The 14,790-nt window shown below is 40.3% G+C and overlaps 1 long non-coding RNA gene across 3 annotated transcripts; it reads left to right on the top strand.

Annotated features, from left to right (window-relative positions):
- Window positions 1-6: 6 nt before the first annotated feature.
- LOC119278686 lies at window positions 7-11,228 on the top strand. 3 transcript variants are annotated; one of them, XR_005137923.1, is made up of 14 exons: window positions 7-451; window positions 921-1,029; window positions 1,261-1,359; window positions 2,064-2,237; window positions 4,272-4,412; window positions 4,525-4,573; window positions 5,005-5,103; window positions 5,196-5,260; window positions 5,953-6,111; window positions 6,214-6,300; window positions 6,933-7,190; window positions 7,892-8,138; window positions 8,252-8,313; window positions 8,646-11,228. It is a non-coding gene; the product is annotated as an uncharacterized LOC119278686 (long non-coding RNA). The 3 variants fall into 3 exon arrangements; XR_005137921.1 differs by having other exon boundaries at window positions 1,258-1,359; XR_005137922.1 differs by lacking the exon at window positions 5,005-5,103 and having other exon boundaries at window positions 1,258-1,359.
- Window positions 11,229-14,790: the final 3,562 nt, after the last annotated feature.

The following is a 14,790-nucleotide window of genomic DNA, read 5'->3' as shown; positions in this document are numbered from 1 at the left end:
GCACAGCCGCACTCGCACCGCCCCCTTCCCCTTCCTCTCGCCTCACCTCTCTCTCCTTCCAAATCTCCTCCCGGCCTCGCCTCTTCCTTCCTTCTCCTCCGGCGCCTCCTTCCCATTGGCTCCTTCTTTCCCCTCCTCCGCCGGTCCTCCTTCTCCTACGTCACCCGGAGGGGTGCAGCTGCCGCTTGCGCTGTAGCTCCCCCTACGAGCTCGCGCGCCTGATCCGACGGTAGGAAGGGGCCGCGGCAGCCGCCGCACAACCTGGCGACCAGGAGCTCCCCGGCGTGGTCCCCTGGATGGAGGGATGCTTCCTCCATCACTGCCTTCTCCGTGTCGATGCCATCAGTAGCGGCGACGGTCAGGCTGATGCGACGCGGCTGCAAGCTCGTCGTGAGAGCAGCGGCAATGACAAGCTCACCACTCCTTCCTGCTGCGCCTGCTAGACCTCCAGGTGCATCTCTCCCCCCTCCCCCTCTCCCTCCCCAGAGAATCTGGACCTGGAGATTTCAGACTGCTCAACATGGAATAGAAAACCCTAGCAATTTGGTGTGGTGTTCATAGAGAGGCAGATCCAGCTTTGCATTTTTTTCTCATGATGTTGTGTTCTTCAATTTTGCATTGTGTGAATAGGTTAGAATTGAGGCGGTGGGTAGAACTAGATGTGTCCTAGGTATCTACACAGTAGTTTTTGTTGCCTTCCTTAGCTTGTTGGGTACCTGTTTATTTTCTGTTTAGGAGGACCGATTTGTCCCGAGGTTGTGTCCTTTCTCAAGGAATTTTTTGTTCCTATCTGATACTAGCAGAAAAATTGGTTGCAGGGTAGCCAGGTTAGGTCTTTTTGCATATGCATTTGAATATGAGATGTCTCAAGATTGTTGCTCTACTTCTTTTGGTCTTATACTGACTCTGTCTTTGGTCAGGACAACTTTGAACAACTTGTGTGTCCCTCTCAGATTCCTACAGAAGAAATGATACATTTTCTTTTCTATTGGATGGACAACAACATAACCACAACAATAGGTCTATCAGGTAATTGGCCATCTGTCCTTATCCATGTGTAGTTAGAACTTATATGTTAGATTGTGCAAACCACCTCGATTGTCATCTAAATATTATCACGATCTTTCTTTTTTTGTTTAGCCTAGCAAAGGTCAAATTGCTTCTTCTTTTCAAAAAGTAATTTCTGATGTCTGGAGTTTGTGCCTCCAGGATCTTGGGCTCCTACTAATCTTTTCTGAACTTTGTTAATTTTGTCAGAAGAAGCAGGAGCGAAGCAAAGGCAGGATTCCATGGTGAGTTTGGAGTTTACCCTCTGTTGAAATTGGCTATCATGCGAGTGGCGACCTTTTCTTAGCCATGGTGAGTTTGAGGCTTACCCTCTGTTCTTGCTAGCCGAAATTGGTTTCTCATTGAATAATGTTCATCACACTGTACTCAAGAATACAAAGGAAGCTACCCAAATGTGATAGATCCTACTCTTCGGCAGCTTAAATTTAAAGATGTAGTAGCTGAACAAGACTAGGATCATGTTTACGATGCATTTTCCATCGATACAGAGGTATGAATCATTGAATCATGTGATTGACATTGTAAAAACTCTCAGTGAGCAGCCTACCTCCTGAATTAATAGTGAGAAGCCATATATTTTACTTTTAGGTGTAAAAAATAGTAAAAGATGAGGTAGCCATCTCCTACTAAATTAATAGTGAGTAGCTCACATTGTTCTATCACCAGTTCTGCTTTCCACGCGATGTTGTTTTACCATTTTACTAGAGTAACTAATTGTTTTGTTTATGATTTTCCCCTTCTGCCATGGTTATCATGCATGTACTATAATTTTCATTTAGATTAACTATAAATGTGGAGCTTTTGATTTGGTTTCTGTGTGTCCCCTCTTTTGGAGTAAGCCATCACTACGGCCTCATGATTATTGTTTGTATATATATGGCAAATGTATTTTTGTTTTATATTGATAAATCACGCTTTTAGTCATACTGGTCGAGAATAATGCTTATAGTTTACTGCCAACTACTTCTACTGATGGCTTGTATATTTTTATACAGATTGCCACCATATTTGTGAGCCTTTTGGTACGTCACTCATAGAATAAATATAATGGACTTGAGTGGTGGATTGAGTAACTTCCGAAATGGACCTCATTATCTTGGTTTCTCCTTTCACGACATGATGGTGTTGGATGTGGCATGACTTTGTGTAAGGAACTGATGGTCTCTGAGGTGAGCTCTTTATGTGATTCTAACTGCACTCTGTCTCCCTGCGCAAGTAGAACTACAATTTAGTTGTTCTGAATTTTGTGTGTTGTAGACTGGAAGTCAAGGTTCTGGTCGATTTATATATGTCTGAATATACTTATACTTCAAATTGCGGACCACTTTATTTAGATATTGTGTCTTCCTCATTATTCTTCAGTATTTCCTCTATTTAGCTACATGACATTCTCTTCGCTGCTGCTTCTCTTACAGTCATCTCGCTACCATGTGACTTGGTTAACTGTACTACTGCTTCTATACTGCCTACGGATGAAGAAGTAAACAGATGTAGTTTGTGTTGTTTCTCTAATAATTCTAAGGAATTTTTAGGTTTCCCTTACTAATGTTATCATGCCATTGCCGACATTCGATCCATTGCTCTCCTTAACAGTTATGTGGTTATCCATTTGATCTCTGCCATTGCAGCTCTTTATTTGGCAGGGAACTAAAAATTTCATATCTACCATTTGGTGATAGTATTCACTTAAATTACATGCGTCGTCTAGGGTTTGAAGAGGAGAGAGAGAGAGAGAGAGAGAGAGAGAGAGAGAGAGAGAGAGAGAGAGAGACCCTCACATGTCACACATAGATAAAAGTAAAAGCTCTAGACCAAGACAACCTAGATACAAAGCACACGTTATGAATCACTCGTGTGTGTCGGTGTTTGCCAAAAACCTGGTATTTTGCTCAGTCGTGAAGTTTGCCATGACAGGTGCCTTCACAGCAGTAGCCTTCAAGTAAGGAATTAGCAATGCATGAGTTATTTCTATAAGGTTTAACAGCAAAATCTCGGAAAGAATGCACCAAGCGTATTCAATCAAATAAATGTCTAGCACATAGATAAATCTATTTAAATGTTTCTCATGAATGAACTGGTGACACAAAATATTTTTCACTATAGAACTGTAGGTTAGAATACCAGCTATTTATTTCCTTTTTTGAGTTGAAAATACCGTGCTATTTTTTGGGCTCCGGTCTTCGGTTCTCTATTTTTCTGCCCACCCCTATCCAGAAAAGGTATCAAGGTTCAGTATATCCCTTAGCTTTCTCATTGATAAGAATTTCTTAGAAATGTTTCTTATATGCTATTTTCCAATTAAAGAGAAACATCAAGCATCTAGCCAAACAGGTCAACTAATTATTTATTTGTAGGATCATGGCAGTTTCAGTGAGTCAATAAATATATGTTATTTTGACTCATCAAAGAACATTCTAATTCCAACAGCAGCATGCAAGGATTACTTTTATCACTTTTAGGTACTTGTAGAAACATGTCCATTAACAAAGCAATTGTAATCTACATTCTGTATGAACCTAATACATTCTACCTAAAAAATAATTCATTCTGACCCATGAGAAGCCATCATAAACATAGTAACAAACATATACCTTCATCATCAACGATGTATATCAAGTCGTTGGTCTTTGCTCCTCATGCTGTAGTTCCTATGGAGTTTTAGAGATAGTTGAATCAGTCCGATGTATTTACCAACATATGCAGTGCAGTCTGATTCTAATTCTTATCATTATTATATACTACGGTTAATAACGGGGTCATGGAAAAAAGCAGGAGCATCTATATGTACTCTATGCTTGCTTCCTCATCCAACCAGGGATTGGGGCACGGGCGAGTGATACGATCCAACCAGGGATTGGGGCAGGGGCGAGTTTTAGATTGGATTAGATCTGCAGTAGCTACTTAGCTATTTAGTTATATGTGTGTATCAAGGGCAGGGCAGGGGAACCACAGATATAAATATAATTAATTTCAAGAAATGAAAACAATAATTAATGGTTGGTTTCCCCACTTGAATGGTTGAGGAATTCACTCATTCGGCAAAATGTCTCCCTCTTTTCACGCTGCTTGCTTATCATTGTTATGCGGCATCTGGAATCTTTTTTGAGTAAATTTTTGTCTGTTATACTCAACCATGTCTCCATCTATATAAATGTATCTTTCTTTTTTGTTTGACTTCTACTTATACATAATATAATATGCAGGGCAGGGCAGACAACATGTGCCGTCAACCGTCGACAGTTCAGCTGTCACCAAATGAGCAGCTTGCTGCTGAAGAAACCTTCAAGTTGTACTGCAAGCCAGTTGAGCTCTGCAATGTTATCCAAAAACGACCCCTTGATAATGTATGTACCTATGTAACCTCCCTCCCTGAATCCTTACTGCTCGCGTTGATTTTTATTTCATTTCATACAACAACAACAATACAATGATGACTGGCTCTTCTTTGCATTGCAGCCTGCTTTTCTACAACTCCTTTACATGATACAGACAAGCTGCACAAAGAGTTAGCTCTCATTCAGATCCCATATTTATGTCAAAAATAAAATAAATACACGCTCTTCTGTTTCTGAAAGTATTTTCTTTTCTTGACATCGATAGATAGTAGAGGCTTCACTATTATATACTCCCTCCGTCCCAAAATTCTTGTCTTAGATTTGTCTAGATACGGATGTATCTAACACTAAAATGTAACAAGATACATCTGTATTTAGACAAATGTAAGACAAGAATTTTGGGATGGAGGGAGTATGTAGTTTGCTGCCCCCTTTAACAGAATCTTGCCTGTTGCATCATGCAAATGCTAACCAGTGTTTTGTTTGTGTTTTTGTCTTGTGTTTTACCGGGTTGTGAGCTAGGTCATGAAATTGCTAAATTGTTTACAATTAAGCCTCTTTATTTTAGTTGCATCTTATTTGATTTGGTCTGGATTTATAGTGATAGGTACTCGTGTGTTCTCTGGTAACCAAAGGGATTCAACAATTACATAGTGATGTTTTGTATTGTGAAATTCTTCCCTGTCTGACATAGAACAATGTGAGCTACTCACTATAGTCAATATCGATTTTAACTCTTGTGCATGTTTGCTAAGTTACCTGCCTTTTGCTGATCTGCTCTTTTTGCTGTAGTAATACGAGGGCAGGGTGTCTTTTTGCTACAGATATTTGCTTGTCGAAGATCTCGGGACACTCGGGTAATTTATTATTTTCCATATGATCATGATGCAGAGGCTAGGAGAACTATCTCCTTTTCATTATATGCATAAGTAGTGCAGATTATTTCTTCTCCTATGACATGCAGTTCTACAGTTGCGTTTCCGTATGCATCTATGCCCCACCAATATACTTGGTCTTTCAGTTATGCCATTCAGTTTCCTCCCTTTTTGCCTGGTTATGGTCGTGGTTAGCTTAGGAAGAGAGAGCAGCACAAATGAATTGCATTGATAAGTTCACATGTAGCAAAATCCGGATTGAAGTGATCCTCCAATTTCAAGAATAGCATACTGAATATGGATCTATTAAAGAATACTGAATGTCATGATGGCCTTCCCAGGAGATGTAGTTCTGAATATCCTACCGATGGATCTATTATTGCAAGAACTGTATAACAATATGCAGCGAGCTGCTTCATACCATCATTTAGCGTCTGTGTATTCTATCTGATTAGCTTTCCTTAGTGCCATCTGATGAGAGGCATTCTTGTTGCCCTGTACACATCTTGTGCTCCTATGATGGGGCAGATGATGTTATTTAATTAATTATTGGAAGAAAATGATAATCCATTGGGCTCCCTTCCTTCCTCATGTCTTTTTTTTTGCATGTATAGTACTTCACTGCTTCCTACATGTGATTCCATTTGATTTCACTTTGATTTTGTTTTCTGCAGATCGTTTCTTGGTGGCTGCTAATGAATCATGTAAGGATGGCGCAGAATTCACCAGAGGAAAAAGAACGAACTACGGAGTTTCCCCATTGTTAGAGCTCTTGGTGCTCGGACAAGCCCTCTATCTCGATTCTCCCTTCGCAGCTCAGCTCCACTGACCAGGTCAGTCCTCATTAATGGATGGTTACATGGTTTGTTTTCCTTTTGAACTCTAAATGTGTGCCCGCCTCTGAGTAATTTCTTGGATCCATGTGTTCTGTTCAGATGGCGATGGCTGACGAAGAGCTCGATGTCCATGACTCGTCAGGTTCCGCTGGCTCCACTAACAACCGTCTACGGGCGCTTTCACGGGTCAGGTGAAACCCGTCCTGTCCCCTCTCTGATTTTACTGGACGGTTGAAAAAATATGATGAGTGTGTGACTCGGGAATTTTTATAATCAAAAGAAGTACTCACAGATGTAAACATTGCTAACTCTGTAAAGAAACACACATCTGATCTAGGGATTATTGATGCTCGCAGATAGTAGTATAGAAATAGTGATATTTAGATCCAGGCAGTGTGATGATTTTAACTCTATTTCTTTGACGTGCTCTTCGTGTAGTTAATAGCTCTGTAGGTGTTTCCTCGATTGATTAGATGTTGTCTAGGCCTTCTATGTAGATGTATTTTGTTTATAAAGCGCAAGCATCCTACGTGCTAATTAGATTTCTATCATTGAAGGTGATCATATTGATCTTACCTTATCGACTGCTCTTACTAAAACAAGTTGTATTTTCAACTGATTAATAGCCCCGTTGTTCTTAAAAATGCTCATCAAATGCTCAAGACAATCTGATTAACCGATGGACTTAACGTATCTTTTTTTAACACTATGTCTGCTTTTATCCGCGACTGATTTCTTTGATATCTCTCCCGTGCTGTGATGCAATTACTGTAAGCAGCTCCTCGTGGCCTTATGTTTTATGTTCTCGGGCACTGCAGGATAGCAAGCGAGTGTTTAGGATCCCACACCGGGCATTTCTTGACATGCTCCTAGCACACCTTCGCTAATCACCGGCTCAGTATGTTTGTGTTGTACATGACGACGGCAAGATCTGTGTGACCATCTTTTTCAACACCTCTACATTGGATCTTGGAGGACCAATCATTATGAACGCGTCGTGTCGTCATTCCTCCTGGTCTACATTATGCCCAAGACATGCAAAGTTGTGGATTGTCTGTAAGCTACCAAGTGCTTTTGTACGTCCTATGCCTGTGATATTTGTTACTAAACCTATTGTGCTACGTGCTTTCTATATTTATACATTTTTAGGTGGCTCCTTATTGTGTGCATACAAACAAACCTTACTTCTGAATGATTCTTTGTTAGTTTTTTATTTTTATCATGGTTGAAAGAATAATGAGTGCAAAAATTACTTTGCTTAAATCTGGTTGCTTGGCAGACAAAGATATGCTTTCTATGCTTGTGATGCTTTCTATGCTATGGATTTTATGTATTGGATTAGGGCCAATGCTTACTTAGGCCATTTTAATTTTGATAAGCCTATTGTTAAAGTTCAAGATACTACGGTTGATGGCTGAGTACAATTGTACATAGATTGTCCTTGGATTTTCCTTTACGGTATATACTGAGTGGATTGTAAATATTGTTACCTTGGCCATTATTATTTGTATGATGTATACAGTGTGAATGCATATGCTAAACCTGGTGTTTGGACCGGCACCCTCGCGCCAGGGCGCGATTCCGATCTAGTTTACATGAGAGCGAAATTGAATTGGAGGGTGCTTAATTACTCGTTTGTTTCTGGATGGAGGCTGCATTATTTTGTTTAGGAGAGAACCCCTTTTCCATAGTATATACTCTGTACTTGATAAGGACACAGATCCCTCTCAATAGTCTAGCAAGGTGAACTCATTTTTTTGTGTGCTTAATTCTGTAGAAGGCACGAAGGTCGTCCACGAGGTGTCTCAAGGTGAACTCCATGGTACCCGATCAAGTGGCTGGAGGGAACGGTGTATGCTCACAAGCTACGTGATTTAGCTGTGCTTCTGACTATATGTGTGCTCATGGCCTCATGGGTTCTGAATTCTCATATAGCTGTGCTGGCTATATTTGGGTTTCTATAGACCAATTTGTTTCACCCGGACAAGAATCCCACGAACCTTAATGTGGCCTTTAAGTTTTAGGTACATCATTCTCTTCTGCTCTATTGCGACGTGTGCTCCACCCATGTACATTATGATTCACGAATTTCCGGCGACAAGTGCGTTATATTTGTAGAGTTGATTCTTTATGACAGGGAAAAGCAGGTGCCCACGCAATGGTTTCCAGTTATAAACCAAGCTGTTTAAAAATGATCAGGTAAAGAAAGAGATATTTTACTGTTTCCTTCGTGGGATTTAAAGGGTTACTAGCTAGCTAAAATTGGTCACTTCATTTGTTTGCTTTTGAACTAAGTTTGATAAGGCCTATGAAGTCGTGCAAAAAGGATTCTTATGATAAGCGTGGAAAGAAACTTCTGAACTTTTATGTGGATATTTAAGTGCCAATGCCATATTTTGTTATAACACAGGAAAACCAACTTTTGAGGCAACCGATTTACCTTGGATGTTGCATGTGAATTACCTCAGCTAATTGTCTTGCAGTCGAGCTTTTAGTTGATGTTCACTGAATTTCTTGTAATGACATTTCAGGGATAATACGATCAACCCAACTGTTAGATTTAGGATGCTTTTTGGAATCGACTCATGAAGATGATGGCTAGCCTGCACGAACATTTGTATCTTCTGAATAAATGATTCAGATAGTCTACAAGAAAGGTAAATAATTATAGGGAATATATGTACGTTGCTCACACAATATCCAGTTACTGTCAGCAAACTTGCTTGGCGGCCATGCCGCCGACAACATGTGGATGAAAATGCAGCTCACCGACAGCGATGGAGCACCGACGTGCGTGCCCCAGCGGTCTGACGCCGCCGGCTCGACCTACTTCGCTAGCAGCATCGAGGAGGACGTGGAGCTCCTAGCCTCCCGAGCTTCCGCGGGGCTCGTTTCGGCAGGCCGCCATGGTTGCAGTATAGAAACCCTTACTGCCATATACATGCCCTTTTTTCCTCCCCGTCACTTCCACGGATGAAAATTGTAACAAACTCCTCTTCAAACACGTGAACTCGGCCATGGCTTCCGCCCTCCGAGTCCAGTTACCTTATGTACAATCTTACCTGCTGGCATCATGTACAATCTTATTGGCTGGAATCATATAGTTATCAGAGTATCACTTTTTGATTTGGAACTGTCAAGTTTTTCAGCAGCCATTATATATTTAGCTGCTCATCTTCCCACCTGGTGTTATAGCCCTGCACATATCTGAAGGAAAATATGGTCCATGAGTGACCTTGTGATGAAAATCTTCATCGATGGTTCAATGAAGATTCATCAAATTTCATTTTGTTGTTTTTCCTGTGGAGGTGATTATCATTGAAAAGCATTATTCTTTTAATGGATGTTACTTGCCATCTCGGATGGCTCTTTATATTTTCAAAATTGTTTGTAAACCATGGATGGGACTTCATTGCCTGCAAAACATGGATTAGACTTATTTCGGCATAGGCAGTGCGCAAATTCACATGATATGCATTGTACTATTGCTTATTCTTCAGCCAATCATTAATATAGTTCTTTTTGTATGTGTCTCTGTATTGACCTCATACGCATTTTGCCAGTATATATAAAGATAACAATATGCAGATTCAGTGATCTCTATGTAGAAATTTTGTATGTTCTCTTTTAGTAATTATGAGGATCATCAATATTCAATATTAGATGACACATTGGTCACAACATTCAGTAAATGTGTTAATCCTAATAAATCATGGACGGTTGCTGATTCTAGATATTGATAGAATGCTAATAAATTACACCCTTGAGCAATATGAGAGTATTTAAATTTTGATGGACAGTCCATGATTCCGGCACAGTACACAAACTCTTTTAAAATCCGGTTTGCATTTTTTTGTACTGGAGTTAAACCTATCCAGCGTGTTCGTGAACATGAAGTCTGCTTCAGTATATATCAATTGGAAGTAGGATTGTGTGGCTCTGCCTGTATGTTTCCATTTTGCAAACACAGTTTATGCCTGACATTTGTGTCTCTTTATTTATGCAGAACTATTCCAGAGCTCAAGCCATCAGGTACGCTTTAGATACAAACTCTCGCTGAACTTAGTTTCCATGTAGTGTTAAATTCCGGTGAACTATATCTCACTCCATGCATGCTGCCTACCCCTTTGTCGCAAACACAAAGTTGCATGAGACCAGACTGATTAGGTATACTTTGTTACTGACTGCTTGGTTCATGGATTAAGCATGGACACTAGGAAATTGGGAGTTGTAGAAGGAGGAAAGGAGAAGAGAAGAGAAAAGAAGAAATATGACTTATTTCATTGGATTCGCGGCTGTTTGATTCCTTTTTGCTGCAAGGATAGATCTCCGTGTTGACCACATATTCAGTAATAGGTCAAAAGGTTATTTTAAATTCAAGAAATAATTTGGTTCATAATTTGGTTGTGGCACCCAAATGAAAGCTGTAGACTTGATCGACATCTTTCCAAGAATATTAAGTATCTGCAATTCAGAATAATGATATTCAAGATATCACCAAACATATTTCTATGTTGGAGGATTTTTAATACTAGAGGATTTTCTGCTTTACAAGAATTAGTGTACTTCCAGGAAGAACCAGTTTTGGCCACCACATGAAAGTTGCAAATGATCTCCTTCTGATATTCATACTATTCTCATTTGCTTGATTTGGTGAAGTGCATTAAAACTTACAGTATAGGGCAGATATGTTTAGAATGGTTTCAATGTTAAGTGAAAGAAAGGAAGACATGATTTCAGTATCTTGATGAGAGCCAAATGTAACATGCTGATGAATAACATCTTTTATATTGTTGGGACATGTCTTTGGCCTCGCATTACTTGACTCCGCGGCTGGTTTGTAGACCCGCATCTTCTCTTCTTCTTTTAGGTTCATCAGAGGAGCGACACTGCCTGTGGGTCGTGGACAAAGCGGCTGCTACTTCCAGCTTCGATTTTTTGCTGATCAGTTCCCAGTGATGGGATTATGGTGTTTTGTCTGACTTCTCCTGAAATGATTTTTGTTTTTGTTTTTGGTATCGATGGTAAATTTAGGATAACAGGGACAATGTTACTGCCATACCGGCAGGTGTTGGACATGATTCTCAAAGAAGATACAGATGTGCATGCTTCACTTATTGTCACGCTTATGCAAACTGGGATTTTATTCATGTTTTGATGAAGTTAATTTCTTATGCTACTGTTTGCTTCTGCCTGAAGAATACATATGGTATGTTTTGTGAGCAGTTCGTATGGATGAGGTGAGAGAGTCTGTTAGTGCGTCATTTTTGTTGGATACTTTAATCTGGTAGGGTTGGTATATATTGAGGGTTGATGATGACATGTTTGTTTTGAATTGTGTGGTTGCCTCAAAGTAATGCCCTGCTACTCCTTGGGGGGCGTGAGCGAAGATTTGGCCTTAAGAATGGGAATGAGGTAGTAGGTCTCCAACAGAAGAGGCGATGGTGCTAGGAGAAAAAGAAGACTTTGATCTGGTTCTTCAAAGAGGTACATCGAGGAACAAGTATATGGTGCTACTAGGTGGTCGGTCAGATTCTGACTATTATTTTGGGATGCCAAAGAGATAGCACATGATGTTCTACTGCTGGGGAATTGAAGTATAGTGCTTACCAGTATAGTGGCATGTATTTTTTTCTAATGGATATACCGGTTTCCATCAGTTGAAATACAGAAAATTTTCATCCACAATGATTCAACAAGAGTTTTTCATTAAAAGCGTGTGATTTCTTCATCAAGAATTGAAATAATCTGCGCTATTAGAATGCCATGAAGAGCAATAGTATAATTGTCACATGGGGTGACCTTTATTAGCTAATTGTATAGCTTATGGTCTTATGGAGTTTAGGTTTGTAAATCCACGTATTTTTGAGATGAAGAAACAAAGAAGGAAATGACTATATCAAGGATCACATATGGTTAAATTTAGAAACAACGAACATGGTGGCGTATCAGTTGCAACATGGTGAAACATTTTGGACAGAAGGGTAAACAGATTGCTAGGTCGCTTCAAGAGTTAATAATGGACACAAAGGCACAAGAATACTTTTTTTTAATCGTAAGCATGATATCAACTGTATGTTATAACGTGGCAAAGACTCTGGTTATATCAGATCTACCTTGATGGCAGTGGTGGATCAGCATGAACACAAGGGGTGGGGTTCAGCGCGGAGAGCGGGCGGTTGGCGAGGGACTCCTCCCTGGTGGTCTGTGGGGATGTACAATGTGAAGGTTGGAGGGCGCCATGGCTTGGTGAGGTGGGCGTCATCTAGTTTTAAAGGAGAGAGGTCCAACAAGAAATGTCCCACTACAGTGGGAAACCGAGCGGGAAGGGAAGGGTCCGACAGAAAAAGTTAAGGGTGTGTCATGGGGTTGAATTTTTGTGTTAGGACCGTGTGTTCGAGATAACATAACGGATAGTCCGGACAAGCATATTTCTCCTACACATATGGTCTGGATTTGACAGACTGTCCAGATGGTTGAATTTTGGGGTGCATGCTGGACACCCGTTTGATGTCTGAACACGCCCGAACATATGTGAAAGTAATGAACTTCGACCTTCGAGAGGACCTTAATCATCCGTTTGATTCATTTATATGCCTTTTGCCTGTAGCAACGCACATGCGTTCTACTAGTTTTAATTGCTTCTTGATTCGGTGTTCCTACTCATGTACTCTTGCTTTTCCTTTTATGTGTCTTGTTAGGGAGTTGCCTCATCATCTTGTATCAGTTTGGTTGTGTTGTTTTATATATATGAAGCAGGGCTAAAGAGTTTTTCAGCTCATTCAAGAAGGACCATCCAGAGTACTGGACTATTGATCATTATCCAATCCGCGACATGAAAATAAATTTAATAAATAAAAAAGGGGAAATGGTCAAGAACTCAAGATAGTTAAGTAAACAAGGGAGAATGATCAATAGAAAAGTAGACTAGTGTGTATGAAAGTCAGAGTAAAACAGGGCACATGATCTCAGATCCCATGGAACACAGTGCGCCCAATGCATGGCGAGACACGACTATGTAGTACACCAGGCTGACATGGCCTGCGCTACCGAGCGGCGCATGAAGTTGACCGGAGATGGAGGATGAAGGACAGAAACCATTGACATCTCGGCCTCTGGGACATGTGTTTGTCCCCGGGTCTTGGTTTGGTTTTCTCCCCTGTAAAGACATCGAAGAGATAGAAAATAGTAAGATACGACCGGAATATCTGGCAAAGCAGCAGCCTTGTTTGGTTCACTCCAATATCTCACTGCATTTGGATACATGCTTCTGTTTATCCCCATAATTAGCTAGCTAACAGATTCTATTGCCATTTGTTACCGGGGGAGGATAGAGGACACTTTCAATAAGCTATATATATATGTATACAAGCCGAACGCATGAGTAGCTAGATCATCCAATAGCCATGTATTTGCATTTAGTCATGAGTATATTACTGCAGCACACGACTGCACGAAATTCAAATGCAGGCACAGAATGTGTGTGCTCAAAGAAACGAACGGGCTGATGCATTTGGAACTGACCAACGTCTAGTTGGCACAGTTAGGAGAACATGCATGTCGTCACTGAACGAACACCATGCGAAATGCATGTGTCTACCTACCTTTTTTTATATAAAGGACAATTTTATTATCTCAAAATGTTGCATCGAGCGGATACGAAGTAGTATGAGTAATATCCGGCCTCTGCATCACTAGGATCCACACGGCCCAATACAAATGTGTAACAAAAGTTCATGAAAGAAAAACGACAAAATCGGCAACAGTAGAGTCCTCTGCACCGACACCATAGCTATGTCGATCTAGATGGTGGCTCCATCCAAAAGTTATGTTGCCACCCATGTTGTGAAAAAAATCTCCGAAACCACCTGCTCCAATCACATACGCACCGCCTTGAACAGCGGTTGGTCCTTCGGTTGTTGTAACATAGACCACGCAAGTAGCGATTGCGTACATCGGAAAATAACCTACAGAGGAGAAGCATTATTTCATTAAAAACCAAATAATTTCTACATAGCCAAAGCGACCAAATTAAGGCATACGCTCCCACCCTTATTAGCGTTTTGAACTTATTTGAAATACTGTCCAATCAATGACCAAAAATACTGGCAACACTTGTGTGCGGATACAAATTTGACGCTATTTGAATGAGTGAATATGTAGAACATGCAAACTTGCATTGGAAAAGGAGGTGTTTGATTGTCTCGTCTGAGTACAAAAACAACACATGTTACTACCTTGGTAGTTGCGTCGTGCCAACATGTGCATCCAAACATGTACATCGCAACATGTGGATTTTAGTTTAAGATTTTGGATGCACAAGTAGTCAAAATAACAAATATATGTCAATATGCCAACATGTATCAAAGAAAAAATTATTTGTAATTTTTCATTCCATTTATTATGATTGCTTCTGTATAAAATAGCATGCTACAACTTGAGCCTTTGTTGAGAAGATTGGGTCACGGCATTCCTGTTTGGTTCATCCTGGATGCAGTCTGATCAAGAGAGCATTGAGTCGGTCAAAATGCTGTGGAGGCTCTTAGATTTTCCAGCTAAACAGTTAATTTGAATTTAATGGGTACAGGTAGATTGGGTCGAAAAACAGTTGCTTGACATTTCCATTCATTTGGAGGAATAATCCTACACCAACAACTTACGAAGAGTTATGTAACT

The sequence above is a fragment of the Triticum dicoccoides genome, chromosome 3B (genome assembly GCF_002162155.2).
Source record: "Triticum dicoccoides isolate Atlit2015 ecotype Zavitan chromosome 3B, WEW_v2.0, whole genome shotgun sequence".
Taxonomy (NCBI): Eukaryota; Viridiplantae; Streptophyta; class Magnoliopsida; order Poales; family Poaceae; genus Triticum; species Triticum dicoccoides.
Note: the sequence above shows the minus strand (reverse complement) of the source record. Positions and strands in the feature narration are given on the sequence as shown.